The sequence below is a fragment of the Leopardus geoffroyi genome, chromosome B1, assembly GCF_018350155.1.
Source record: "Leopardus geoffroyi isolate Oge1 chromosome B1, O.geoffroyi_Oge1_pat1.0, whole genome shotgun sequence".
Taxonomy (NCBI): Eukaryota; Metazoa; Chordata; class Mammalia; order Carnivora; family Felidae; genus Leopardus; species Leopardus geoffroyi.
In genome coordinates, this window is record NC_059327.1 from 56,015,971 (window position 1) to 56,043,264 (window position 27,294).

Sequence of the window (27,294 nt, forward strand, 5' to 3'; positions counted from 1 at the left end):
CAATTTTCCCTGCAACTGCCTCCTTCCCAAAGATCACCTATTGGGTCTCCTAGCTGGCTTGATCAATTCGCCACATACACAGAAGGCAGGAAGGGATTGAAGGAAGACGTGAGCCCCTCCAGATTGGTAGGGGGTGTGTTTAATATGCAAGAAACTTACATAGGAGGCTCATCTTGTGTGCTGCAAGACATGTAGGTCTCTTTAGCCCACCACCAAATCTTAAAAGTTTATATGGATGCCTTAACTAGGTTCAATTAAGGATATATTCAGTCCAAAAGATCTAAACAACACTTACTCTCTTAAGGCTATGCCCTTTAAACAGCTCCTAGTGTGGGGTTGGTTCTAGAAGGACAAGGGATAGGTGAGGATCCTCCAATTGCAATGATCCAGCTTGAGGGTCAACCGGTGGTCATGTCCTCTCTATGACCTCCTCTAATCTTACTAGGGACATTTTATTTCTCTTGTTTTGATTCATTTGATATAAGAATTTTTAGCAACTTGTAATACAAAGCCAATTGAACAAAAGAGTTAATCGTTGCTCTCTGCAGAAACTGTATGAAAATGACAGTAAAGCATCGGATGAAGCAAGAAAGCAGATAGTTGAATTGACGCACTTTTTGTAAATGGCTAAAAATTACTGTAAAGGAAACACTTTTTAATGCCACTGAATTTTGAAATTACTTAAAATTGGAGGCAATTTAAAATTGGAGGTATTTCTGAGGGTGAGGTTAAAGGTCACAACAAAATGACTGACATTTTTACATGGGGCAATTAGACTCTCCTGGGTTCTCTTCCCAATTCCAACAACAAAGTGATTCCTGAGGCCCATCCACTATGCTCCCCACCCATACAGTAGTGGATTTTGAATGTGAGAAGTATGTTTTCAGGCTACTAGAAGTCATTGAAAACCAGGATGCCAAGCAGTAGTGAAAATCAAGGTTCCTTATAAGTCTGTATACCAAGCATTGTTAACCAAAGCTATCTGCTTCTACTTGGCTCCCAGAAAGCTGCCATCCACTTTAACTCTGGAAAATGGAAGCAGATATGGACACTGCTTCCAGGTATAGACACAGGCTTGTATGGGGGAAGTCCTCCTCAACCCACAGATCTTTGTAGTAGTATTTTTACTACTTCACTTATGACTATGAACAGGTAGCCAAGGATTACCAACATTTGGGAGACCTTTGGACATAAAATTTGGAGGCCAAAATAAATAAAAGATATAACAAACTTGAAGGAAAGAGGCAATGTAAGGCTCAGAAAAATAATCCCCCCAACCTAAAAATCTAAATTCCATTCCCTCAGAGAGCTTTAAGGAAAAGTTCCTTCATAGAAACAGAAATTTAAAAAAAAAAAAAAGCATTCAGAGAATTAAAAAAAAAAAAAAGAGCTCTTGGAAAGTAAAAATGGGATAGCAAGCATAGGATAATTAAAAAAGAGTTTGGAAAATTAAGGCCAAAGGAACCCTACTCAGATTTTAAAAAAAAGACACAAGAGAGCCAGAAGCAAAGAAGGAAGGAAGATAGCAAAATGGCAGCAAGCCTAGAGATCATCTAGCCCTGAATGTGCAAGGGAGTTGGAAAGCAGCCCTTGAAAGGTTCTGAAAAATACACACAAAAACATCAAATAGACAAACTTACTTTTTGCCTATTTTTAAAAATGTATTGAAAGGAGAGTTATAATTCTTCTGAAGAGGGTGGGGTAAATTACTGAGATGCATAAAAAATCTAAGCAAATGAAAACTGGGACAATTAATAAGGCTTGAGGGAAAAAAGACAATGTACAAGAAAGAAAGTTCAATCATAGCATATTATTTGATTCAGGTATGAATACTCTTACCTAAATATAGGTTTAACTGAAACTTGTCTTATAACTATACCAGGGGTTGAGGACAAGGGTGAAGACAGTTAAATACACATTTTATATAATAGGAAAACAACATATAAAAGCAAAATGAAAGAGAAATCAAGTATCAGTAATACACACATGCTATCTACAAATATGGATGCATATAACAGAATAAAGATAAAAGATCAACATTGTTTCCCTGGGTTTTAAGAAATTACAAGTAGAGGGAAATGGGCTAGGGGATTGCTGGTTACCATTATAGGCTTTATATTAATATTACGTTTTAAAATTATTTGCAAATATTACTTTATGTACAAAAAGAAATCTCAAAGTTTTTTACACATTCTTGATAGTTATCAGTACTCCAGCAAGGTGTATTAGCATCATGAGAATATTTTTTGATGGTAGAAGGATCAGGTTAAAGCAGATCATCTGAAACGGTGCTTTAATAAGGGCTATCCAAGGATTTGCTACACTAATACCTCTTCTTATCTGTATCAGTGTTACTGACAGACCAGCAGCATCAGCATCACCTGGGAACTTGTTAGAACTACAATTCCCTGGTCCCAACTCATGCCTGTTAAATCAGAAACTTTGAGAGGAGACACAGAAATCTATGTTTTAACAAGTTCTCCAGGTGATTATAAGGCTTACTAAAGTTTGAGAACCACTAACTCATATGAATAGGAAAGTGATACAATTATCACATTAAGAAAACATGTCAGACTTAGTCACAAATCATGTGCCACAAACTCTTGAAGAATCTTTTTTTTTTTTTTCTTTCTTTTTCTTTTCAGGGCTGATAACCAATATAAAGATTAACTGTGTTTGCGTCCTTTTCACCTGCTAGAAAGGTAGGTGAATAAACCTAAATCAGCCCCGGTACATTTGTATAAAACTACCTTGGTTCTGACAGCTTAGCCATCCAGCAAATGACCCATCAGTATTCCGACCTTTCCTTTCACATGAGCAATCTCCAGTGCTCAGATCCATTTGCTTCTCTCCCGGGTTATATCATGTGTCCTCTCTATGACTACAGTAGTACAGATCCATTATCTATGACCTTGTAAAATAAATATAAGGAGGATCGTACCTTCATGAGACGTATATTTCAGACCCATCATTCAGTCAGCCATTTATTTGTGAGCACTTTTGTTTTTCACCTTGTAGACTTTTTATTCATTGCAATGTCACTACACTACAAATAATTAACTTGAAAATATTACCAGGGATGGAAGAGACAGAATCCATTAGGTAGAAACCATATGTAATAGAGCTGAATCCTGGAGACTACTGAAAGATAATATACTTGAGAATGGGTCATGAGAAAAAGTTTCCAAGAGTAAAACATGATTCGTAGGCAATGTGTTTACCAGATATAGCAAACTCAAGCACTTTCTGGGGTTAGAAATGTGGCACAAATGGGTGAAAGAGTAGGGTGTGCCACTCTAAGAACTGATGGATTTTTCGGCTATCTAACTACTATATTTAACTACTGAATAATCTTAAAACATGTCTCAGATGAGACCCAGATGAACAAAGTCTGCAAAACCCAGGTGAATAAAGTATCTCACCCTTTACCTCTAGAGTAATTTTACTTATAACTACAGATAGTGATGGTATTGAAAATAGACACATCTGTAAATCACTATGATGAAAAGATTGTCTATATCCTAAAACCTATCATATGTTTTATAAATCAACAAACAATGGACTTTCATTTTCACAACGAACCATAAACCTACCACTATACCTGTTCCTTAGAAGACAATATGATGTAGTAGAAGTACTCTGGATCCAGAGCCAGAAGGCATAAATTAAAATATGGTTTCAAACTATAAACAGAAAATCTACATTTCATTTAGGTCCTTCAGTTATGAAATATGTGAATTCATATATGAAATTAGGATAATAAAAATAACACCTACCTTACCCACCTTAAAAAATTTTCAAAGTAGTAAATCAGATAAAGTATATGAAAGCCCTTGGCTTATCAAAAAATGACATAGAAATGCCAGTTATTTTTGCCATCTAGGCTATTTTTTATAGATATCTGAGTTATTTCTATTGCCCTTCAAAAGTTATAACACAGTTGCAGGGAAAAAACTTATATACATTATACAAATATTAAATTATGTGAGCCAAACTCTATGACAGTAGGTGTTAGTAGCACATAGAGATGGGTGTGAAATCTTACATTTGGTGTGATTAAGTTTCTAAGCCACCTAGAAGACGTTCTAAACTAATAGAACACTACCAAAAGAGCAATATCACAGATGGTATGGATGGGAAAAGGAGATCAGGAACATTTATTCTTATACAAGTTTATTCTTATGTGAGCCAGATTATGAACTGGAGTTCAGAAGTATTAAGGTCACATAATTAAGTCTTAAAGATCACATAACTAATAAGTGCTAAACTAGAATATGAGCTGTCTGCTTTTAAATCTTATGAATTACAAAAAAATAAATAAGCATGGAGACTTTTTATGACTCTCTCATTATTCATTTATTCAAACTTTATTGTATAAGGTCATTTAAAAATGTTAGCAAATAAAACTAGAGAGATAAAGTGAAGACCAAAAAATAATCACACCACGCACTGGGCCATAACAAGTCATTAAAGGCTCTCAAAGTGAAGGGTAATACAATAAAATGTTTTGTAAAGGTTAGTTTTGTTGTTGCTCTAACATCTTTTTCCTTCCTGAGTTGAACCCACTTATAGAACATTCAATGGGCCTAGAATCATCTACAGAGAAGGTTCTGCATTTTTATGTACTCACAAAACATATTGATAAGTTAGTGTCAGAACATAAAATTATATTTTTTTAGTGGACAGAAGTCTTGTTCTTCACATTCTGTATAAATTCTCAGGTTTGATGTCAACATAATTCTAAGATACCAACAACATAAAATAAAATAAACCTTGAACTGTTATCAGTCACTGAAACCTCTGGTCTTCCTCTTGACTTTGTAAACATGATGTCTGAAGCAGAGTTGAGAACTCAAATGTTTGAAGCAGGAAGGGGGGTGTACTGAGTTCGGCTCCTATTTTTAGATCTCAAAATTTTTCAACAGAATCTGGAAATCTGAGTTCCTATATAAAATATCTTAATTTTAATAAACAAATTCAAATATTTGAAAAATACATTGTGAAGGATTATGTCTTCAAACATCTAGGCTGTGGTTACCATTCCCAAACCGAAGGCCAGGCTTTGGCTACAATCTTAATCTTGACCTTACTCATTGCCTTAGAAACTGATGGCATTATCTTTCATCTGGTGTGATATTGGCTGTGATTGCCAAGACCTTGAGCATATTAACCTATCCTCTGTATCTGTATTAGTATCTCAACTCCTGAGAGCACAGGATGATTTATCATGTATAATTTTAATGAAACTCATATAGTCACTCTACAAGGTGTCTGTGTAGATCATTATAAATAAAGACAAACACTGAGGCAAGATTGGTGAGGAGATCTGCAAAAGTGAAAATGTCAGGGAAAGAGTAAGTCCTGGTAAATGGTAACTAAATAGTGGTCTGGTTTTTATTTTGAGCATAAAAAAGACAAAACAATTGAGTGGCTTGATGCTCAGCATCCCAGATAAGACCATTTCTTCCTGATGCTAAAGTTGCATTGATCACACAATTTACAGAATGAAATTGTGTCGTATAGGAACAGTCACTTTTATTACATATATGTCTGTATGGAATTTATCTGCAAAGAAATAAAAAAAGGATACTATCATACTCATGTTATAATAGCACCAACATTTTATTTTAAATAACTACATTCATGTAACAAAAGGAACATACAATTTGGTAGTTCTACTGACATCTGCTCCCTGCTCCAATCTCTCTGAAACAAGTTTTTAATGAGATTTTCATTCCTCGGTCAGTGGGAAGATCTACACATTTTTCTTTGCAAAGGCAAAGGTCACAGACCCTCACTTTATGATTTCTTGGGGGTGTTTGTGAAGAATTTCTGAAGATGCCTCCTTATTTAGATCGGACACATGTCTGGGTCACTGAAAAAGATAGAAAAGAAAACATTGTGTTTTAGCTTTTTTCCCCTATACTGTTACTTCATAAATTCCATTAACATTCCGACCAGAATTAATTGTCAGTAAACTGAAGTTTCTGTTAGCAACCAGAGAGATCAGTAGCAAACTATTCTCCTATGAATACAGGACAACACTGTTAAGAGTTTATTTTAGTTAAAGAAGATCAACTGCTTGGTAAAAGCCTCCCTGTAATCAAACAGGCGTAAGAACTCAGCAGTAGCCATAATCCAGCTCACATACTATATTTCTGTTTAAGCATATGAGGTAGAATAGTTGCGTTAGTGACCCTCAAAATTACTGTAATTTTTACTTTTTCCCATCACAACAGAAATATGTTAACTCAGCAGGAAAGCCCTCCTTATCCCTGATTGCTATGCAGCAGCGTACCTTGGAGAAATATTCAGGAGATCAGCATCTTACAAAAATGACAAATTTTCTGAGATTTTTTTCCCATCTCAAAGTATTCTCTTTGTGATTCCTAAGGGGAAAGATAAAAACAATAAAGAACACTTAGTATAGAAGTGGACATCATTTCTGTGAAAATTTAAAAGCAAAGAAAGATCATGTCAAAAAAAACATATTATATTAACCTTCAAGAATCACCTGGCCCCCTGGTGAAGGAGAATCCATACACTTGGCAGTTTTCTGGGGGTATAAAGCCTGGGTTTCATGACCCCCTGAACTTTTCTTCAGAAGGACATCATATGGTGCCTCTAGATTTCCACCCTATCAATTCTTCAAGGAAAAAACATAGCATCCTCAGTTGTTCTCCAGAATCAATATTATCTTAAACTGTGACTCTATTTTCTTATTAATCTGATCTCACTGTGCTATGTCTAAAGGGAAACATATAACACAGAAAGATGAAATGAGGATTAGAGAGAAAAAGCGAAGATCTTTTGTCATGATAAATATGATAGTGTCAAGGAAACCAAAATAGTGTCAATTCTTTCTCCAAGTTTTATGTCACCCGGGTGCTTTTATGTAAGTACTAACAAAATAAACACCAGCAGAGCACTACGCCCAGAATTGCAACTGAGGATACAGAATTAGTTCATAATTAAGAAATGATTAGGCTATAGCATGGCTCAGTCATCTATTTCAAACTCCTAAAATATCTCTGTATAAACATATGCTGAATTCAGGTATTATTATCATTTTCATAATAATTAAAGTCATCAATGCATCAAACCATATGTATGCAAACATAGCTAAGACCTCAGCATTACCTTCAGTGAGGTCTTTTCTACTTTTAGTATTGTTGGAATTTGAAAAGCCTTTCACAGTGACAATTTAAAATTTTTATCTGAAATATTATTTGTCCTAAATGGTGAAAGCAATTGTAATATGCAAACTTCATGCTTGAAAGGCTCAAATATGTTTTTTGGCCTGTCTTAATAGCTGAGTTGATGTCTTAAGTTAATTCAATCTTCAGGAAAATTTAGTAAAAAGGTAACACATCATTGTGCAACATCAAAAATATAACAAATTTATTTTCAGTTGTATCATAATCTAACAAGTAAATTATATAAAATGGATCATTGGTAAATCACATTTATTGCTTAGAGATAGTAGAGGATATTTTTCCATGTTCCCCTTCCACTGTCAATATTTTAATACTAGTATAATTTTATTCAATCTACCATTTAGCTGGTCAGTCAACAGGTATTTAGTGAATGCCTACTGTAGCACTAGAATATAACTGTCAGCAGACAAAATTGTAGAGTTCAGAGACCTTATATTCTAGTAGGAGGAGGCATCCATTGAATCAATATTAATTGAACATCTACTACGTGCTTGGTACTGTTCTAGGTATTTGAGATTTATTAGCAACTAATGCAGAGAAAACTTCAGGTTCTTGAGAAGCTTACATACTAGGAAGGTAACATTTTAAAAAATATAAACAAGTAACTTTATAATATCACTTCCAATGAAGTCTTTTATACTTTATTAATTTAAGTATTGTGGTGGGAAGGTAAGGGACAGAGATGAGTTGAGTTTGGGACACTGAATTTAAGATGCCTAAAACCTAGAAAAAGGATGCTTGGTAATAGTTGGATTTACTGGTCAAAGGAACAATAATACTTTTCCCAATGGAAAATTTCACTGTAAAAATCATTAATCAAAGTATTTTTTCTAAATATAAAGACCTGTTCTTATATGGGTGGGCAAATACCTTTTCACAGGAAATTGTCAATGCTTTTGAGTATCCAAACCGGGTTGCTTTTATAGTACTGGTTATGTAGACTAAGTATAATTTGTCTGCAGTGTTTGGGGGAAGAATGGAATCCCCACTTCTTTAAATACCAAAGGATAAAATGTCAGGACTTGACAAGTAGAAGAGAAACCACTTAAAATCTAAATCTTAAAAGGGTCTTGGATCATGACTTTCACACCTAATTATTTCAAATACCAGCAAAGATGTTTTCCAAGCTCTTAATTTAGAGCATCCTATTCAACAAATTGTATACATGAAAGACAATAGATCATTGTGTTTTCCTGGTATCTACACTGTACTCTGAAAATAATTTACTTACGGGAAAGCAACTTTGATTGTTGAAGCCTACAGTCAAAAGTTTTTAAAAATTACAACTAAATTTGAAACACACTACTTTATAGGACATAGATAGGAGATTGGATAGCTTATTATTAAATGCAGAAAAAAAAGATTTATCTTCATTTAGTCATGGAACAAACAAAGCTTTGCATTATATTTATCATTTCATGTTAAGGGTGTCAAGTGTACAACAATGCAATTTATTCTACTTTACTGCCTTTGGTATTTTGAAAAGTACTAAGGAGACATTTCATATTAATAATAAGTATAGGTATCAATGAGTAAGAATACAATAAAATATTTTACTTTTATAATTAGGATTACTCTTTTATCTCTATGCTTTAAGAACAGATGGAGAAGACATACTTGTGTAATCGGAGATACTATTTCTGATTGCAAAGTGATCTAATCTAGAAATGTGGCTTTGGCTAAACTCATTAGCATACATCTTTCTACCATCCCAAATATCTGAAATAGATAATTCCTGATTCTTTAGAGAGATAAAATAGTTTTAAAAGCACAAATTTCAGTGTCTCACTCTCTTACTCCATAAAATGGGAATAATAAAGCTTATCTCACACATTTGTAAGGTGCAGATAAGATTTACTTGGAAAACATCCATTATAGTCCTTAGCACACAGTAAATGTACATAAATACATGTACACTTATTCAACTGATTGAGAATTTAACTATATTTTCAATTTTAATATAAAAATCATAGAGTTTTAAGCTAATATTTTATCAAATACAGTAAAACTATTTTTATTTTGTGTAAAAATTAGTAACTTTATGTATCTAGGAAAATAGATCACTTCCATTTAAAGTTTTGAGTATTCTGGTCTTCCTAAATGCTATGAACATTTTAGACCTTTAAAATTTCTCTAATAGTGGCGCCTGGGTGGCTCAGTTGGTTAAGCGTCCAACTTTGGCTCAGGTCATGATCTCACAGTTCGTGGGTTCGAGCCTCATGTCAAGACTACTTTGGATTCTGTGTCTCCCTCTCTCTCTGCCCCTCTGCCTGCCTCTCTCTCTCTCTCTCTCTCTCTCTCTCTCTCTCAAAATAAATACACCTTAAAATTTTTTGTTTTAATTTCTCTAATGTAACTACTCTAAAAATGAATTGTAAAAAATGACCATTAAGGATTTTTGGTTTCTACCTCAACCTATAAATAGTTTGAAAGTTGTCACCCTGTCCTTACTATAAGAATGAAGCTAAGCAAATTTTTCTTGGATCCATCAGAGAATTGAGGCTGCAAGGGAACCCATCACCCAGAAATCTAGAGAGACAGGCAAATAGAAAAAGCCACAGCCAAGATCTCTTTAGTTGGAGCAGAAGATACAGGGACTATAAACAAGTAATAATTAGATAATTTTGATGAATTAATGAAAATTAACTATAGAGTAGCATGAGAATCATAAATACTTGGACTTCAAATCCCTGGCTTTAGGAGTCCCCATCCTTTCCTGGGTTTTACCTCCAGGAGAGAAGTTACCAACCATGCCATTATGGTAAAAAGCTAAGAAAGACCCTCTAACAGTTGTTGGAAGAGAGGAAAAGCAACATCTGTAAAATGTGCCTAGAGTGTTTTCCGTAACAAATACCTACTCTCCAGGGAAAAAGAAAGACTACCAGAGACTTATCCACCTTGAGAAAACGCCATTTCCCTCTGGATTCCAGTCTAATGTTCTTGTATCATGTAAGTGGAAGCTAAGAAAGCTTTGTGAAGGTTATATTCTAGGGAAAGGCCCACTAAAAGACTGGGATTTAATTGTAAAGTTACAGGACATTTGCTTTCCCCCATCCCTTACTATGATGCCAACAGGGCTCACATGTAAAAATTGTGGATGACAGTTGAAAGACAAAGGTTCTACCTAAACACCAGTTTTCTTAGAGAAGCCCAAAACAGAGGGGAGACCAAAACAGGGAACCTAGAGGAAATTGAAGTTTCTGGCACATGCAGCTACAGCAACATTAAATACAGTCCAATTCCTAGCCACATAAACACAGAACCTAATAGTAGAGACTTACTTATTTATCTCAGGTCCTATTATCTTATACATTATGTCAGCCTTTCAACAACAACAAAAAAAAATAATAAAAGGTATGCTGAAAGGTTAAAGAAAAGCAGCTGTCTAAAGAGGCAAAGCAAGCATCAGAACCATTTTTAGATTTAACATAGATTTTTGAATTATCAGAAAGTGAATTTAAAATAACGAACATCTTAAGAGTTCTAATGGAAAAAGCAGACAATATGTCAGGACACATAGGAAATGTAAAATAAAGGTGGAAACTCTGGGAAAGAATCAAAGGGAAAAGCTAGAAATCAAAAACATTAATAGAAGGTGCCTGGGGTTCAGTCGGTTAAGAGTTCGACCCTTGATTTTGGCTCAGGTCATGATCTCACAGTTTGTGAAGTCAAGCTCTGCACTGGCCTCTGCACTAACAGTGCAGAGCCCGATTGGGATTCTCGCTCTCCCTCTCTCTCTCTGCCCCTCTCCTGCTTGCAGAGACACAGACACACACAGACACACAAACACACACACACACATTCTCTCTCCCTGTCTCTGCCACTCCCCCACTTGCACACACACACACACACACACACATTCTCTCTCTGCCCCTCCCCTATTGGCGCGCACACACACACACGTGCACACACAAACACACACACACACACTCTCTCTCTCTCAAGATAAATAAACTTAAAAAAACATTAATAGAAATGAGGAATGTCTTTGAACCTCATGAATAGAATGGACATAGTCAAGAAAAGAATCAGTGGGCTTAAAGCTATATGGGGACTTCCACAACTGGTATTCAAAGATAAAAATTAATGAGAAAAAAGAAAAATAAATAAAAATAAAATCTGAGAATTATGGGAGAAAAAATATTTGTATTAATAATCACTGAGAATTTCCCAAAATTAATGTCAAATACCAAACAAAAGACCCAAGAAGCACAGAAAATACCAGGCAGGACAAATACCAAAAAACTCTATAGCTACCCATCTCAGATTAAAATTTCAGAAAACTGAAGATAAAGAGAAAATCTTAAAACAAAACAAAACAAAACAAAAAACAAAACAAAACAAAAAACAGAGCAGGAGTGAGGGGTAAAAATTCTGTGCCCAAATCCAATGTATGTAGGTTTTTCCTTACACCATCATGCAATTCTCCAACACCCACTGGGAGTCCTACAATTCAACTCAATTCCAATACTATCTGCCCAGAGATAGCACGGTTCCACTGGTTAAGGGTTCAGTCCTACACAAATGGCCCTCATTTCAGGTGCCAATTACAAGTCCAGGTGCTTCTGACCCACTGGCTATCAATCAGAGGTTCCTATACCCCCTCCTTGGGTTTGATTAATGCTAGAGTAGCTCACAGAACTCAGGAAACTCATTATATGTATTCACATATATCATATCTGAATAACCAAATATATATTTCTTATAGATTGCAGTATTACAAGGGAGTTTGGCATTATCTTACCTATAGAGGAACAGGGATATGACTTTTATTTTTTTTAAGTTTATATATTTTGAGAGAGAGAGAGGTTGTGCACATGCACAAGAACAGAGAAGGGGCAGGGAGAAAGGGAGAGTGAGAGAATCCCAAGCAGGCTCCGCACTGTCACTGCAGAGCCCAACACGGGGTTTGAACCCACAAACTGTGAGATCATGACCTGAGCCAAAATTAAGGTCTGATGCTTAACTGACTGAGACATGCAGGAAACCCAGGGATAAGACTTTAGAGGACTTTTTGTCAGAAGCCATGGAAGCAAGAAGGAAGTGGAGTAAAATACTAAAAAATATTAAAAGAAAAAAAAAACTAGCAACATATAATTCAATATCCAGTGAAATTATTTTTCAGAAATGTAGAAGAAATAATGACTTTTTCAGACAAACAACAGCTGAGGGGGACTTCATTGCCAGGAGGTCTACCCAGCAAGAAATGTTAAAAGATGTTCTTCAAAGAGATGGAAAATGATATAGTGAAGAAACTCAAATTTACAAAAAGGAAGGAAGAACATCCGAGCAGTAATAAATTAGGGTAAATTTTTCCTTCACTTTTAATTGATGTAAAACATAATGGCTTGTTTAAAATATTAAGAGTAGTGTATTGGGTAAACACAGCATATGGATGTGAAACAAGTGACAACCATATCATAAGAGAAAGGAAGGAAACGTTGAGAACAGTTGAGAACAATCTGTTGTAAGGATCCTACAGTACCTACAAAGCAATATGTCATTGTTTGAAGGTGGAGGAAGAGGAGTTAAAAATTAATAATGTAAACTCTAGGAAAGCTAATAAAAAGTTTAAAGGAAGTAGAACCGACACCTGAGAGGAAATAAATAAAATTATATAAAATAATCGAAACTACAGAAGGTAGAAAGAGAAAATTACCACAACAGATAGAAAACACAATAAACATATCAATAATCACTGCAAATATGAATAATCTGAATACACCAATTAAATGACAGATTGTGAGAGTGGGAAATCTCCATACCTTCCTATCAATTTTGCTGCACATCTAATACTACCCTAAACGATAAGGCATATAAATAAATAAATATTTGCCTATTTATTAGGCAAATAAGAATTAACAACAAATACCCACAATAATGGAGATAATTCAAAGGGACACAGGAACCAACTGAAACTGTTTCCAAATAGTCACAGCTAAAACAATTTGAACACAAAGAAGATAGTATCAGATTATAACACAATGTATTCATTAAGTTTCCATGAGACCATACTGATATAAGTAAATTATTAAATAAGCAAATAAAGTTGAAAGAGACAAATATTCTGTGTAGAAGCAATATATTTATATAGATTTCTTACCCTCAAGTAGGTGGAACATACCTCTCAACTCCTTAAGTGTTGGCATAGTGACTTTGTTCCAAGGAGTACAGTATGAAGGGGGTGGGGTTAGAGGTAAGAATTTCATAGTTGGAGAAACCAGACAAATACACTTTTAGCTAGATGATCAAGGACAACACCAATATTGACAAGTCCTGGTGGCATTATGTACCCTTGATATGATGTCACAAACATGGCACTTTACCTCAAAGGGCCTTCCCCCAAAAATCCATAACTCCAGTCTAATTATGAGAAACACAGCAAACAGTCCTCAAAAGAGGGACATTTTACAAAATACCTAACCAGTATTTCTCAAAACTATCAAGGTCATCAATAATAAGAAGGCAAGTATGAGAAAGTGTCACAAGAGAAGCCTTAGGAGACATGATGACTAAATGTACTGTGGTACTCTAGGATGTATGCTGGGACAGAAAAAAAAGACATTAGGTAAGAATTTAATAAATTTTAATATAGTATTGACTTTAGTTAATAACAATATATCAGTATTGTTTCCCTAATTGTAATAAATGAATCCTGCTAGTGTTAAGATGTTAGTAATAAGAGAATCTGTTCTAAGGTTATGAGAACTCTGTGTACCTCTTTGCAACATTTCTGCAAGTCTAAAACTATTACCAAAATAAAGTTTGTTTTTAAAATAACCCTCAGTCCTTTCAGCATTAATTTTGAAATTTTAACAATATTTATACTTTTTATATTATTACATATATCCATACAGCTGAAGTGCATACTTGTCTTTCCAATTCACAGCCCTGCTGTCAAAATTTCTCATTCTTTACTGTGATGTATACTGGCACAATTAATAACTGTGAAGTGAATAATGGGAAAAGATGGCATTGGCTTTCTCTGTGTTGTACTATTTTGCATTTAGATGATGATAAACTATTCATTTTAATTATTTTTATTTACTTACTTTGTCTTGATACCATTTAACATTCTAATGTACCAAGGAACCTTTTTGCCAGCTTGACTGGGAAATAGAAATCCATTCAGCAAAATGAATTTGTGGAAGGGCAAATATAAATTTGAATAAAATGAAAATTAAACCAGCAAGCTCTAGCCTCTACTTATTAAATCTATGAATAAGCAAATGAAACAGTCTTGTTAATATAATTCCTTATTTTGATCCTGGTTATTATGCCCACATTAAAAGAGAGAAAGAGAGAGAGAGAGAGAGAGAGAGAAGTATGCTTATTTCATTGAGTTACAATTATGGTCATCTGTTAAAACATTGGAGGCTGATGTCAGTTTGTCTTTGTTTTTCTTCGTGTGTACATAGTTATTATGATTCAATAAACTGTAGCATTAAAATAAATAAGGCTGTTACTATTTTTTTAATGTCTGGTCTTTTAGAACTATTGCATACTTTGACCAATGATCCTGGATTCTCCCTCTATAGAAAGACAGTTAGAATGTATAATTTTTCAAATGGAATCTCTTAAATTACATCACATTGATGCTTTTGAGAGGGTTCATTGTGATCTATCTCCCGGTGGACTTACCTCTGTGAGAGATCGTTGGGATCAAAATTTATCTTTGCAATTTTGTAACATGTAAGATTATGATATTATCTGTGAATTTTAAGCCATGTAATCATATAGAAGAATGAAATCACTTTAACAACTTGACCATATTTTCTCCTTGGTAACTAGACATCCTTGTAATAGCTTTTTTTCTAGAATAGACAGGTGAACCAGGGGAAAAAAAAAAGAAAAGAAACAGAAAAACAAAGAACTCAAGAATTTCTGTAGTCTAATGTTTCTCGTGTATTTTCAGCAGTTATTTATGCTTGAAAAATTGTTTCTTTGTATGTCTTCCTATAACTTTCACACAAAGCTAAAAAGAATAAATCCTTTCTTCTACATAACAGCCATCTAATTATTTGAAGTCAATGGTTCTTCAGGTTTTCATGCAGACATGATTACCAGAGACTTCATCATCCAGGTCAATCTCCATCTATTAACAACCATTCTCAGCTGTGATGTCTAGGTAGTGTCTGACCAAACCAAGAAGAGGCAAATTTAACTCTTTTGTTCTGAAACCAATATTTCTGTCAAAGCAGTCACCAAATATACTCTCTGTTCCTACCTATGTTTTTTTTTTTTTAATATATGATTATGTCTTATGGTCTTAGAGGTGAAATAACTCACAGAGTTTCATAGCTTTGTGAAGTATAAACAATATACCATCGAAATTCTCACTAATGTTCTTCAGAAAAATACCAAGTGGTACAAATGTGACAAGGCCCCTCAGCAGGTTTGGCTCTGCTGAAATTCAGACATTTCTTGAGGATTATTTATATTTCTATGATATTTCCCACCTCATAATGAAATGAATTGCTTCCAGCTTCATAATAAAATGTTTTATTTAGTTATGCCTTAGAAACTCCGTATTTTTAGTTATACGTTGGTTATATATCAATTTTTTTGCATTCCAAAATCCCAGTTCTGCTCTATAATTCTATGGTTTTACATTTAGAGCAATGATTGATTTACTAAACTAATTAAAAGTGGAAAGAAAGTAGAAAAAAACACAAAAGAATACTTTTCATAACCTTAAACTTACTGAGGAAAACAAGACAGTATTCTTTAAGGTAAGTCTCCAATGATAGCCCAACTTCCAGTATATACAGGTCAGGGGACCTACTCGTGGATCTCTTGAGTTCACTGCATAACATCCAAATGCTATTGATAAGAATTGCACAAAGAGCTAAAATATCATAATTCAACTAATTATAGCCTCCCCTTAACACTCAGTTTGCTTTAAGAATTGGAGAAGCCTCTAAACAAGCATAGGGTACAGGGAAACTTCTATAAATAATATAGAATGAATATATATTCTAAAGAGTGGATGTTAATACAAAGTACTGTGGTTTGGGAATAGTTCTAAGAAACTTAATGTGTATCACACACTTACAATGTGCCTGGCCCTATTTTAAGGCCTTACATTAACTAATGTAATTAATCTCTGAAAACCTCATTAGACAGAAGATAGTTACATCCTCTTTTTATCTGAGGAAACTGAGGCATATACAATTTAATACGTCAGAAAGTTCAAGGTCACACACAGCTAGTAACACGCAGAGCGGGAGTCTTTATGTCCTTAGTCTAGCTCCAGACCTGGTATTAACAACCATACAAACAGCTTCTTGGAAAGAGGTGTTGTCTTGGCTGTGCCAAAGGTCAATTTAGGAAAGGGGAGCAAACGCTCACCCTCTTCAGAAAAGGTTGCCCAAACTGTGATTAAAAATGAACATTTCCAAACAGAACTTTGGAAGCTTCCTCTACTTGCTGGAATAAATTTCCGCTTGCTCTTTCAGCAAAGGGCACTACCATCCACCCATCTCTTTCACTGTCTCTCCTGACAATGACAAAAGCATCCCCACTTGGTTCCCCAGGGTTCCCCATCATCCTTCTATAATCCATTCTCCACAAATATCCAAGGTAGGCTTTTCAAAACATAACTCAAATCATGCACTATTCACTTAAGGCCATTTAGTGAATTAATTCACTGCCCTTAGATTGAAATCCAAAGTGCTCACCAAAACTTAGGAGACCCTGGCCGAGAGTAAGCAAATGATACACATTAAGTTTCTTAGGACTATTCCTTTTTTTTTTATTTTTATTTTTTTTATTTTTTCAACGTTTATTTATTTTTGGGACAGAGAGAGACAGAGCATGAACGGGGGAGGGGCAGAGAGAGAGGGAGACACAGAATCGGAAACAGGCTCCAGGCTCTGAGCCATCAGCCCAGAGCCCGACGCGGGGCTCGAACTCACGGACCGCGAGATCGTGACCTGGCTGAAGTCGGACGCTTAACCGACTGCGCCACCCAGGCGCCCCCTTAGGACTATTCCTAAACCAGAGTGTTTCCTATTATAACCCACTGTCATTTAGAATACATATTCATTCTGTCTTACTTATAGAAGTTTTCCTATACCCTACGCTTGTTCAGAGTTTTCCTCAGTTCTTAAAGGGGGACAAGCACTGACTGTTTCAGTGACTAAAAGATGATAGAGTGAGAACCAAGTTGATAAGAAGCTATAATTAGACCCTCTGCGACCCTATATGATTCCCAGCTTTTCCCACTGCCTGGCATGCTCTTTTGGCAACTATTCATACAGCTGTCTCTTTTCTCATCATTCAGGTTGCACTTCAATTGTCACTTATTAAAGAATGCCTGCCTACTCCCAACCTTATCCAAAGTAGTCCCCTCTGTTACAATGCACCATGTCACTTCTATCACCTATCATTCTCTGAAATAGCTTATCTTACTCATATCGACAATGCCAGTACAAATTACTCATACAGTTATAAAGGAAAAATACATATGTATCCACTCATCCAGGACTGCTGAGAAAATTCATTATAAGAGAATATGTTTTTTCATGAAACGCCTTAAGCATCTGGCTATTGTCTTTTCCTCACTGTGTCCCTCCTTCCATTATGTTCTGTGGTCTCCTACTATCTCCCTGCACCCACATCATTTGGGCAGTTTTTTTCTCAGATCATCACTGTTGACAAGCTGAAGAAATACAACTGTCCTTGTACTTCTGCTGAGACCCAGTGGGGACAGTTAAAGGATGCTTAAATGTTTTTTCATTAGATGTTCAGTTAAGGGGTGTCTGGGTGGCTCAGTTCATTAAGTGTCCAACTCTTGGTTTCAGCTCAGGTCATGATCTCACAGTCCCTGGGTGGGGCTCTGTGCGTACAGCGGAAGTCTGCTTGGGATTCTCTGTTTCCCTCTCTCTGGCCCTCCCCCAGTGTCTCTGCACCCCCCCCCCAACACACTGTCACTGTCTCTCTCAAAATGAATAAATTTAATAAAAAAATTTAAAAAGGATATTCAATTCAATGCTTCTTGTTTCTATAGTAAATCTCCAGATATTTTTTGTTTGTTTCCTTTTTTTGTTGTTGTTGTTTTTTTGTTTTTTGTTTTTTGTTTTTTGTTTGTTTGTTTGTTTTTTTTTTTTTTTTGCTCTGGAAATACCAGTTACAACCTTATACACATAAATGGGAAAGGAAAAACACATTTTTCTTCTGACAATTTCAATCCATTGATGGGAGAGCTGGTGGAGGTACAAAAGCAGCAAGATGAAGCGCTGTGGACAGCTTCTGAAAAGAAGATGTGAAGATGTCTCTGGAACAGACTTCCAACTAAAGAACAAACGTCACAGACGCAGAGTAACTCCTTTGGTAACACTGCCTACTAAACCCTTCAGAGTGTACCTTTGAATTTGTGAGTGGGACTGGAAGTAGGGAGAGAGAAGAAACAAAAGATGAGCATCTTCCCTTTGTCACAATGGTCCTGTGACCTAACTTCGATATCATCAATCTCACAATATGTGGATTAGCAACATGTCACTCTGGAGCTAGGTCAGCCCTGGCCATCTTTTCAATTGCCCAAGCAGGTCCTAATAGGCCAAATAAGTGGACGGTGGCACAAGTTTCAGCTTAGGAAAAACTCACCTTCATTTCCATAATCTATCTCACACCACAGCTAAAGTCTTCATCTGGAAACTTTTCTATGCTGTGTCTGCTATCATGTAATTTTTCCCAATTAATTTTTTCACATCCTCGATTTTTTTTTCACTGACTTTATTTTTTATGCATTCATTGATCTATGTATTGACAACATATAATGGGTTATGTTTTATATTTGTTACTAAAGATGCAAAAATGAATATAATTTGCGAGTTTAAGGAGCTCAGTTCTAATGTTGGGAAAGGTATATAAGCTGGCAATGTCGTACACCTAGAGGTTGTTAACTATATGTTTTGGTGTTAGCAAAAAGTATATCTTGATTTTTAAGGAACTAAACATTAACATTTCCTTCAAAAATGGAGGTAAGTCATAAGGCATAGAATTAGGACTTCTGACTTTTTCATCAATAGAAATTACAAATATATTTCTCACCTTACAGCTATGTTGAAATATTGATTATCCCCTCTTCAAATTACAGTAGGTATTAAACCCATCACTAGATCTTAGTAATGGAGCACAATGATTACTAAATCACTATTTTGATAATTCTGTTTCATATGTTTGTTTTCCTTTGTAATTTTATGCATTTTATTTTATGCACTTTAAAATTTAATTCTAAAAAGGGTCCATAAATTTTGCCAGACCACCATGTATGTCTTTGTCTAAGTACCCCCTGTCTAGGGTAAAAATATAATTCATCAGCCCAACCAAGACACTTTTTTAAAATGAGAGGATAATTATAATATCATTAATAATTAGTTAATGTAAATATTAACAATTAAAGGATAGCTGAGACTATTAAAACAGTTTTGGAGTTTACCTATATTAACTCTAAAATAAATGATAACAATAATAAGTATTATTATAGTAATAATAATAATAATAATAGTAAAAACATTGTTACCAACCAATAAACATAAACAACCAGAAACAGGCATGCACATGAACGGAGGGAGACACTAGGTGATCTATGCATGCAGCCAACTGTCTGTCCCTTCCTAGACTATCAGGCAGGTTGGATCCACATGGTAATTCTGACTGTTTAATTGTAGACCAGAGAACCATGCACATCTTTACCATGCACTGCACACTTTAGCAATCCTTTAGTTATTATAATGATGTAACTAAAAAAATCATGGCACACAAATATACCTTTTATATATTCCTTTATTTTGATCCTTTTTAGGTTTATATTTCAGGACAAACATCTCCTCCTTTATGTAAAAAGCAACCTAATAAACTTCAAAATTTCTAAACTTTAATTACATAAAGTCATATTATTGGTAATACAGGATTGAATATACTGTAGAATCTTCATGTTAATTTAGTTGAAAAAAAATCTCTGTCAAGGTTTCACAGAGAAGTGAAAAGAGCACCAAACTTTAGATATCATGGGTTTGGGAATCGAATGCCAATGATTCCACATATTAAGCTGTAAGGTGGTGGAAAAATGATATAATAGAGTTGGCTCTGACTCTTTTACCTCCCCCACCCCGGTTTAAAAACGGAGGAATGGATGGGAGGTTAAATGACATGATATAGGAAAATTCCTCAGAATTCTGTCCAGCTTTTATGAGATTGATATCCTATATAACAAGGGTCTATAATAATTATTCTGAATTTCCCTAATATCTAAAACAGTACCTTAATTCCTTAGTTGTTCTACTTAAAACCATAAGAGATGCCTTCATCTCTTTTATCTCTTTTGCCTAATTTATCAAGTACTGTACCTTTCTTGATAAAGCTTACACATTCTTCCCTTTCTTTGCATTCCCCCAAAGACCACTCAAATATAAGTATACACTCATATCCTCAGAAATTATTGAAAATAATTACCAATTTATCTTCTCCCGTAACAACATACCTAATTACATGTCCACATTTTTTTACTTTTTATTATATCATTTTAAAGGTATTTTACCTTTATTCTTTATCACTAATTTATGCTATTTAAAATATCTGACCTTCAATCTCAACATCAACTTTTTGCTTTTTTTCTCATCTAATCAAAATTATACATTTTAATACTGGAAGACTATATTGCCAAAGTGTGCAGAGAATTTTGTGTCTATTCATACGCCTTATTCTTGGTAATTTAATTCAACATAAACATTATTTTCCTCTCAGCCCAATTTTGATTTTGCTACCTATCAAAACCAACTTAAGTCTTTTGCAGTTGGCCTTATTCAAATCAGTTTCATTTTACGAAAAAGTTTTTACAAGTTAATGTGTGTATGGTTGATGTTATATAACGATATTTCTGACCTATGCATCAAGAAAATGGGTTGAATTGGCCGAGTAAGCCCCCTTAGATTCTACATTGGCACTGAGTGTTTGCAGTTCAAAGACACTGCCACTAGATGGTAATAATAGACCACATCGACTTCTAAGTACATTATCTAGATAACCTATTTAAGAGATAATCTCCCACATTAAGCTATTTTTAAATCTTTCTTCCAAAAATAATATTATCTATCACCTTTATGTAATCATACCTATATTTAAGTATCTATATCTATCTACCTACCTATGTATAATTGGATATTAAAAACATATGAAATTATTATTTCAATACTAATATTATTATTTCAAAAGTATAAAGACGTAGTAGATGTATTAAAATATTCCAACTTCCCATCCCTTTATTTATTTACTTACTCACTTACTTAATAACAAATATAATTCAAGACATTTAAAACTCACTGCACTAATATCTGTCTTTTTCCATTAGAAATTATTTGTCTTAATCGGAGAGTGCAACCTCAATTAAACTGCTCTTCATCTCTGCGGACTCAGCAATGTCCATACAATTACAAGGCTCTAGCAAATTTTAACCATCAGTCTAGTTGCCAATGATGCTTTGAGGAATTGTAAGTATAAAAAGCCTAAAAGCTTTAATTAAGTAAGTAAGATATTTACATTACATAAGAGATGTTCTTTCTCACTAATGCCTGGCTCTTTACCTCATGGCTCTAACTAAATTAAGGTATTCTCCCACATGATAGCTGCTCTGCTTTTTAAATTCTAGAGAGTGGCAAGGCACCAAAGAGCATATCAGGTCCCATCACTTCTGCAACTTTTTTTCCCACCACTTCCTTGGTCCTTTTCAAGCCTAGATTCATTTGGAACCAAGTGAGAATTGGTCACACCCTTCTTCTGCATTTGCAAGAAAGTGGGGGCTACAATCAAAAAGTTAGCCTGGAGTAGTGGCTCATCACCACTGCCTTTTGGTAATTGATAATCCAATTAGATCAATTAATGTAATTGTTTCCTTTTACAGTAAGTGTTATTACATGTGCATTATTTTATTGTTTCAGCTAGTCTGCAAATTCCACAACAGATATTTTATCTTTTAACTCCAGAAGCAACTAGGGCAACACTACAAAAGCATTTTCAACTAGCTGAATATAAAAAACAACTTTTGTATGCTTCTATAATAACAAGAATTTCAGTGGAGATTTTTACCAAACCCAGTCCATTATTCTCAAGAAGTTTTTAAAAATAAAGTAAAACGTTAGGAGACAATGTTGTTGATCCAATTTCAAAAAATTTCTTTTTTCTTTATTCTCAGTAATTGAACAGAGTATTTACATATAAAATCTTTTGGGGGAAATAATGTTATGAAACTTAAAGCAGGTACTTTTCATCTTCTCTTTCATAAAGTATGTTTCTGACTAACATCAACAAAGTTTGCTTTCCATTGGTAAACAAAAAAGTAATCACCATTTCATGAGTGATTTCATGAGCACATACCCTATATGTCCAGCATTGTGTTAAGACTTTTATATGCAATAACTTATTTAATGCAACACTTTGAACTCAGCATTACAATCACCAGATTAACAATTAGGAATGTACTTTTGAAGTTTACCTCTCAGTAACAATTCTGATGTTACCCTTGATGACATTCCCCTCTACCAAAAGAAAACATTTAAGAACAATCACTTAAAATATTATGTCAGACTGGCAAAACAAAATGGTAAATAAGCTAGATGTTATCGTGCATTTACTTTTGTATTTATGAGTCTATTGAGATATAATGCTCTGAAATAAAATTAAACAAGATAAACTTGTATTCTACAGTAACTAATGCCAAAACTCACGATGTTACCATCTTCATCAGTACACAATCTCAAATGGCATTAGATTATGAAGGGCAGAATGGATTATGCAGGCAATTGTAAAACATTTCCTAGTACCATTTGTTGGTTCCATTCTACAACTTTTTCTTCATATTGCTGACATTTGCAACCATGTAAATAGTCTCACACATTTAAAAAAAAAGCATCGTTCATGATTTATAAATATACATCAACGATTTAAGGCAACAGGATTTCCTAAATGCAAGTAAAATCAGTGTGTGGTCATGAGCGGTAGTTCTAAAGTCTAACTTTAAATTAAAGATAATTAAACTGGTGCCTTTTAACAACATGGGAAAAAAGTTCAAGTTTGGGAGAGATTTTGTTATGCTCATTGCAACACATATTAGTGAAACATCAATATAATTGAATGTAATTCAAGCAGACATTCAATTAAGCCTCTACTGCATCTAGAATATATTGAATTGACAGTTTCATCTAAATTACTGATACTTTTGAAGACATTAACTATTTGGATAAATAACTAGTGATTATATTTCCCTAAATCCTTTACTGTCTTAGAATTTCAAAGTTGCTTAACTTGTCTGGATTTTTGATTCCTCCAATGCAAAATGAGAAGAGTTGGACTAGTGGTTTTTAAAGTCTTTTGAAATTCCTAAAAATTAACTATCATCTGAATTGTTGGAAGAGGAAACCATATGGAGGCATATGGCTGGTTGTGTTAGAAATTGAAGGAATAGTCTTTTCAACACAGTCAAAAAGTTCTGTTTTATTTTGGAATGCTTCAGGACTCTCCTACTATTTAAACAAGAAAGCAAACAAAATATAGTTTTTCTGGGGCAACTGGGTGGCTCAGTTGGTTGAGCGTCCGACTTCGGCTCAGGTCATGATCTTGCAGCTCGTGAGTTCGAGCCCTGCGTCGGGCTCTGTGACGGCAGCTCAGAGCCTGGAGCCTGTTTCGGATTCTGTGTCTCCCTCTCTCTCTGCCCCTCCCCTGCTCATGCTCTGTCTCTCTCTGTCTCAAAAATAAATAAATGTTAAAATAAAATTAATTAAAAGCAAAATATAGTCTTTCTTTTGATGTAAATATGACCTATTCACTAAGAGTTTTGTGTGTTTTTTAAGTCACTATCAAGTCTCTCTTGCAATGGAGAGAGAATCCTAAACTATCTTTCTTCAGTCTATACTTTTCTTTAATTGTAAGATATTCTATAGATGTTTTGCTTGATGTCCATGTTGTACCAATCACTAGATAGCCACAGTAAGAAAAGAGATAATCCTGTTATCAAGGGCTTATTACTTATTGGAGGAGACAGAATTCTTCTCAATTAATGAGTATCAATGAAATGATGAGAGAATTATCCAATATGAGGGCACAAAAATCTGAGAGAAAATATTTTTGAGTGAAGCAATCAGGAAAAAAATTCACAAGGAGATCCTCATGCTTGGGGAATAATAATTGCTAAAAATTAGACTGCCTTTGTGCCAAGTAATACACTGAGCATTTTTTGTATACTGTATTATAATCCATGAGTTCCTATAAACATCATATTATATAGATGCAGTTCTTATTTTACCCATGTGATAATGAAGACGCAAAAGATACTGTGGAAATAGACATGACCAGAAAAGACAGGTTTATTCATCTACTCAACATATATTTATCAAATGCTTATTCTATGCTAGTTCCTTTTCCAGGAGCTAAGGATAAAATGTTGACTATCATACTCTGCTCCCAAGAATTCCAATGTGGGGGTTGATGTGCATATAAATAAACTTCTGGTTATAACAAAGTTCATTTGATGTTATAAGGAATCAAAATAGCGTAGAGTGCCTTCAGTTGAGAAAAACAAAAACAGAGATTGTCCCATAGGACGTGATACCTAAGGACCTGGAAGATGATGAGTTAGTTACAGGAAGAGGAAAAGAAACTACTAGGCTCCAGAGTAAGAAAAGGAACAACACCTTTTGAGAATTAAAGTAGTGCAGTACGGTGAGTACACGTACTAAATTAGTACAGAATGGTTTGGATATGATGCTTCAAAAGGCAAGTAGGCAGTGGAGGTTAAAGCGTCTTATAAGGATGACTATATGTTGGTTTGGTATTTCCAGAACAAGCCTAACATAATGTGAATATCACCTTTTGTCCCCAAACAATTACTTAATGGCACCCTTTTCACTCTCAAAAATTTCCTGCCAGATACTGAATTGTATGTATTAGAGGTTCTACTTGTGTGTGTGTGTGTGTGTGTGTGTGTGTGTGTGTGTGTGTGTGTAATGGGATGACACAAGGTCTTTAAACAGAGAATTGGCACAGATCTACATGTCAGAAAAGTCACCAACTGAAAAAACTGAGAATAGTTTGGAGAAAACATATATGGGCAGAGATGGTTATGCTCATCTCTATAGTGTAGAGATTTTGATAGAAACGAGCTGCCCAGTTAAGAACTATTCTCCAAACTTCCTATACAACTCTAGTATTCCTTCTTCCCCCACTTGCTTGCTTTAGGTCAGTGTCCAGGACAACCTTCGAAAATGCTTCGAAGATGCATTTCACATCTTCAGTTACCGAATGAGTCATTAAGCAAAAGACACAGATACTGCCATTCTCACTGGACTTTACATGAGCAAACTGTACTTTAGATGAGCTAAAAACAAACCACTGATTTTTTTAAGGCCTGAAGACTACAAGGTTTATATGTAATAGCAAGTAGCACTACCCTCCTCCTACAATAAGACTAATAACAAATCATTTACAAGGCTATTGCAGAAATCCAAGTATGAGGTAACGTTGATGTCAGAACTGAAAAGGACATAAGTGAACAGTTACGGCAAAAATGGTATCACGTTTGCCCCTAACGTTTTTTAGTTTGAGAACCTGAGTAGAGTCTAATGAAATAGGAGGGGAATTTAGGGAATAGGAGAATAAAGGGTTTGAGAAAAGGAAATACACTGAGTTCAGTTTAAAATAAGTTTGAGTTGCATTGGTTATCCAAATGAAATGTCTATGAAACATCTGTAAATTATGTTCTGCAGAATGAGAGACAGAAGGAGTAGAGAAAGGGAGATTACATCCATTTCAGGCATTTTAAGTACTGATTGTTTCTTTTTCTTTTTCAATACATGTCTACAAATTATCTGCATATCAACATATGGTCTCTCTTTCATGCACAAATGGAGACTGATCTATCTTTTGAACACATGAGAAATTTGCTATTTGTGGATCCAAGACTAGGGAGGAAATTTAGTTTTTTGAAATTTAATTTATTTATATTCAATTGAGAATGCTAAAATATCTATTGAGCTAGGATTTTACTGAGGGCAATGTAAAATATTGAAGGATTCTTAGAATAATCACTCTGGCAACAATGTAGTAAATGGACAGCAAGGAGCTAGCAGTTCAGGATCTCAGCCATAAAGGGCTTAACTAGGATAGTGGAAGCAGAAGAAAAAGGACACACTGGTGAGATGTAGAAAATGGTAAGTATCAACAGGAAACACTGCAAGGTTGCAAGGATATACTTTTGCACCCAGGATTGTCTCCAAGCACTAGAATGTGACCCACTGTCTGAATATGCAGAAGTCTCTTCCCTCCATCCAGGCTCAAGTGCTGTAGGTTAAATGATCCACTCAAGCAGGAAGAGGAGTTCCAGGTCATCTCTGCTACCTTTGTAATCATTTGGGGGTTTTCAGCTGCCTGATTTAGCCCCCCAAATCCACTCAATTTTGGGGCGCCTGGGTGGCTCAGTCAGCTAAGCATCCGACTTCGGCTCAGATCATGATCTCATGATCTCACAGTTCGTATGTTTGAGCCCCATGTCGGGTTCTGTGCTGACAGCTCACAGCCTGGAGCCTGCTTCAGATTCTGTGTCTCCCTTTCTCTCTGCTCCTCCCCCACTTGTGCTCTGTCTCTCTCTCTCTCTCTCTCTCTCAAAAATAAACATGAAAAAAAAACCCACTTAATTTCAAGGTTTCATTATATTTTCTTTTGCATTTCTGAGCAATAATGTATAGCTAATATTTTAAAATTCTGATTTCTACCCAATTCAGTCCATTACTGAGTACAGAATTATCAATTGCTAAAAAATTGGTTATATTTCTGTGCCATATATTTATAAGCAATTCAAGAATTTCAGTTACTAGCCTTTCTGAATGTGTTTTTATGTATGTGAGTGATTTTATTAACTTTTAAGGCATTATTAGTCTTGATATTTACTACATTTTTTTTTACTTAGATTTACCTTCTATTTGCTACAGCACAGTGATTTTTGACATTTTAATTCCAATCTTGGTCCTTCCAGAGGTTACAGAGCATATGTACCAGCTGTCTCATCAGAACATGCAAGCAAAGGAAT

General features: G+C 34.9%; 1 protein-coding gene and 2 long non-coding RNA genes across 8 annotated transcripts in view; 1 reads left to right on the forward strand and 2 right to left on the reverse strand.

The window, feature by feature from the left end:
* The window catches only part of GALNTL6 (polypeptide N-acetylgalactosaminyltransferase like 6), a 1,206,818-nt gene that overhangs the window by 777,028 nt on the left and 402,496 nt on the right, over positions 1 to 27,294 (reverse strand). The window lies entirely within an intron of this gene.
* LOC123590175 lies at positions 5,602 to 13,505 on the reverse strand. Of its 4 annotated transcripts, none has more exons than XR_006708646.1 (4): positions 13,342 to 13,505; positions 6,502 to 6,747; positions 6,299 to 6,389; positions 5,602 to 5,875 (listed from the first exon to the last, which is right to left on the reverse strand). It is a non-coding gene; the product is annotated as an uncharacterized LOC123590175 (long non-coding RNA). The 4 variants fall into 4 exon arrangements; XR_006708650.1 differs by having other exon boundaries at positions 6,515 to 6,646; positions 13,342 to 13,488; XR_006708645.1 differs by having other exon boundaries at positions 6,502 to 6,646; positions 13,342 to 13,487.
* On the forward strand, positions 13,674 to 18,933 carry LOC123590194. The gene is made up of 2 exons (XR_006708661.1): positions 13,674 to 13,785; positions 18,349 to 18,933. It is a non-coding gene; the product is annotated as an uncharacterized LOC123590194 (long non-coding RNA).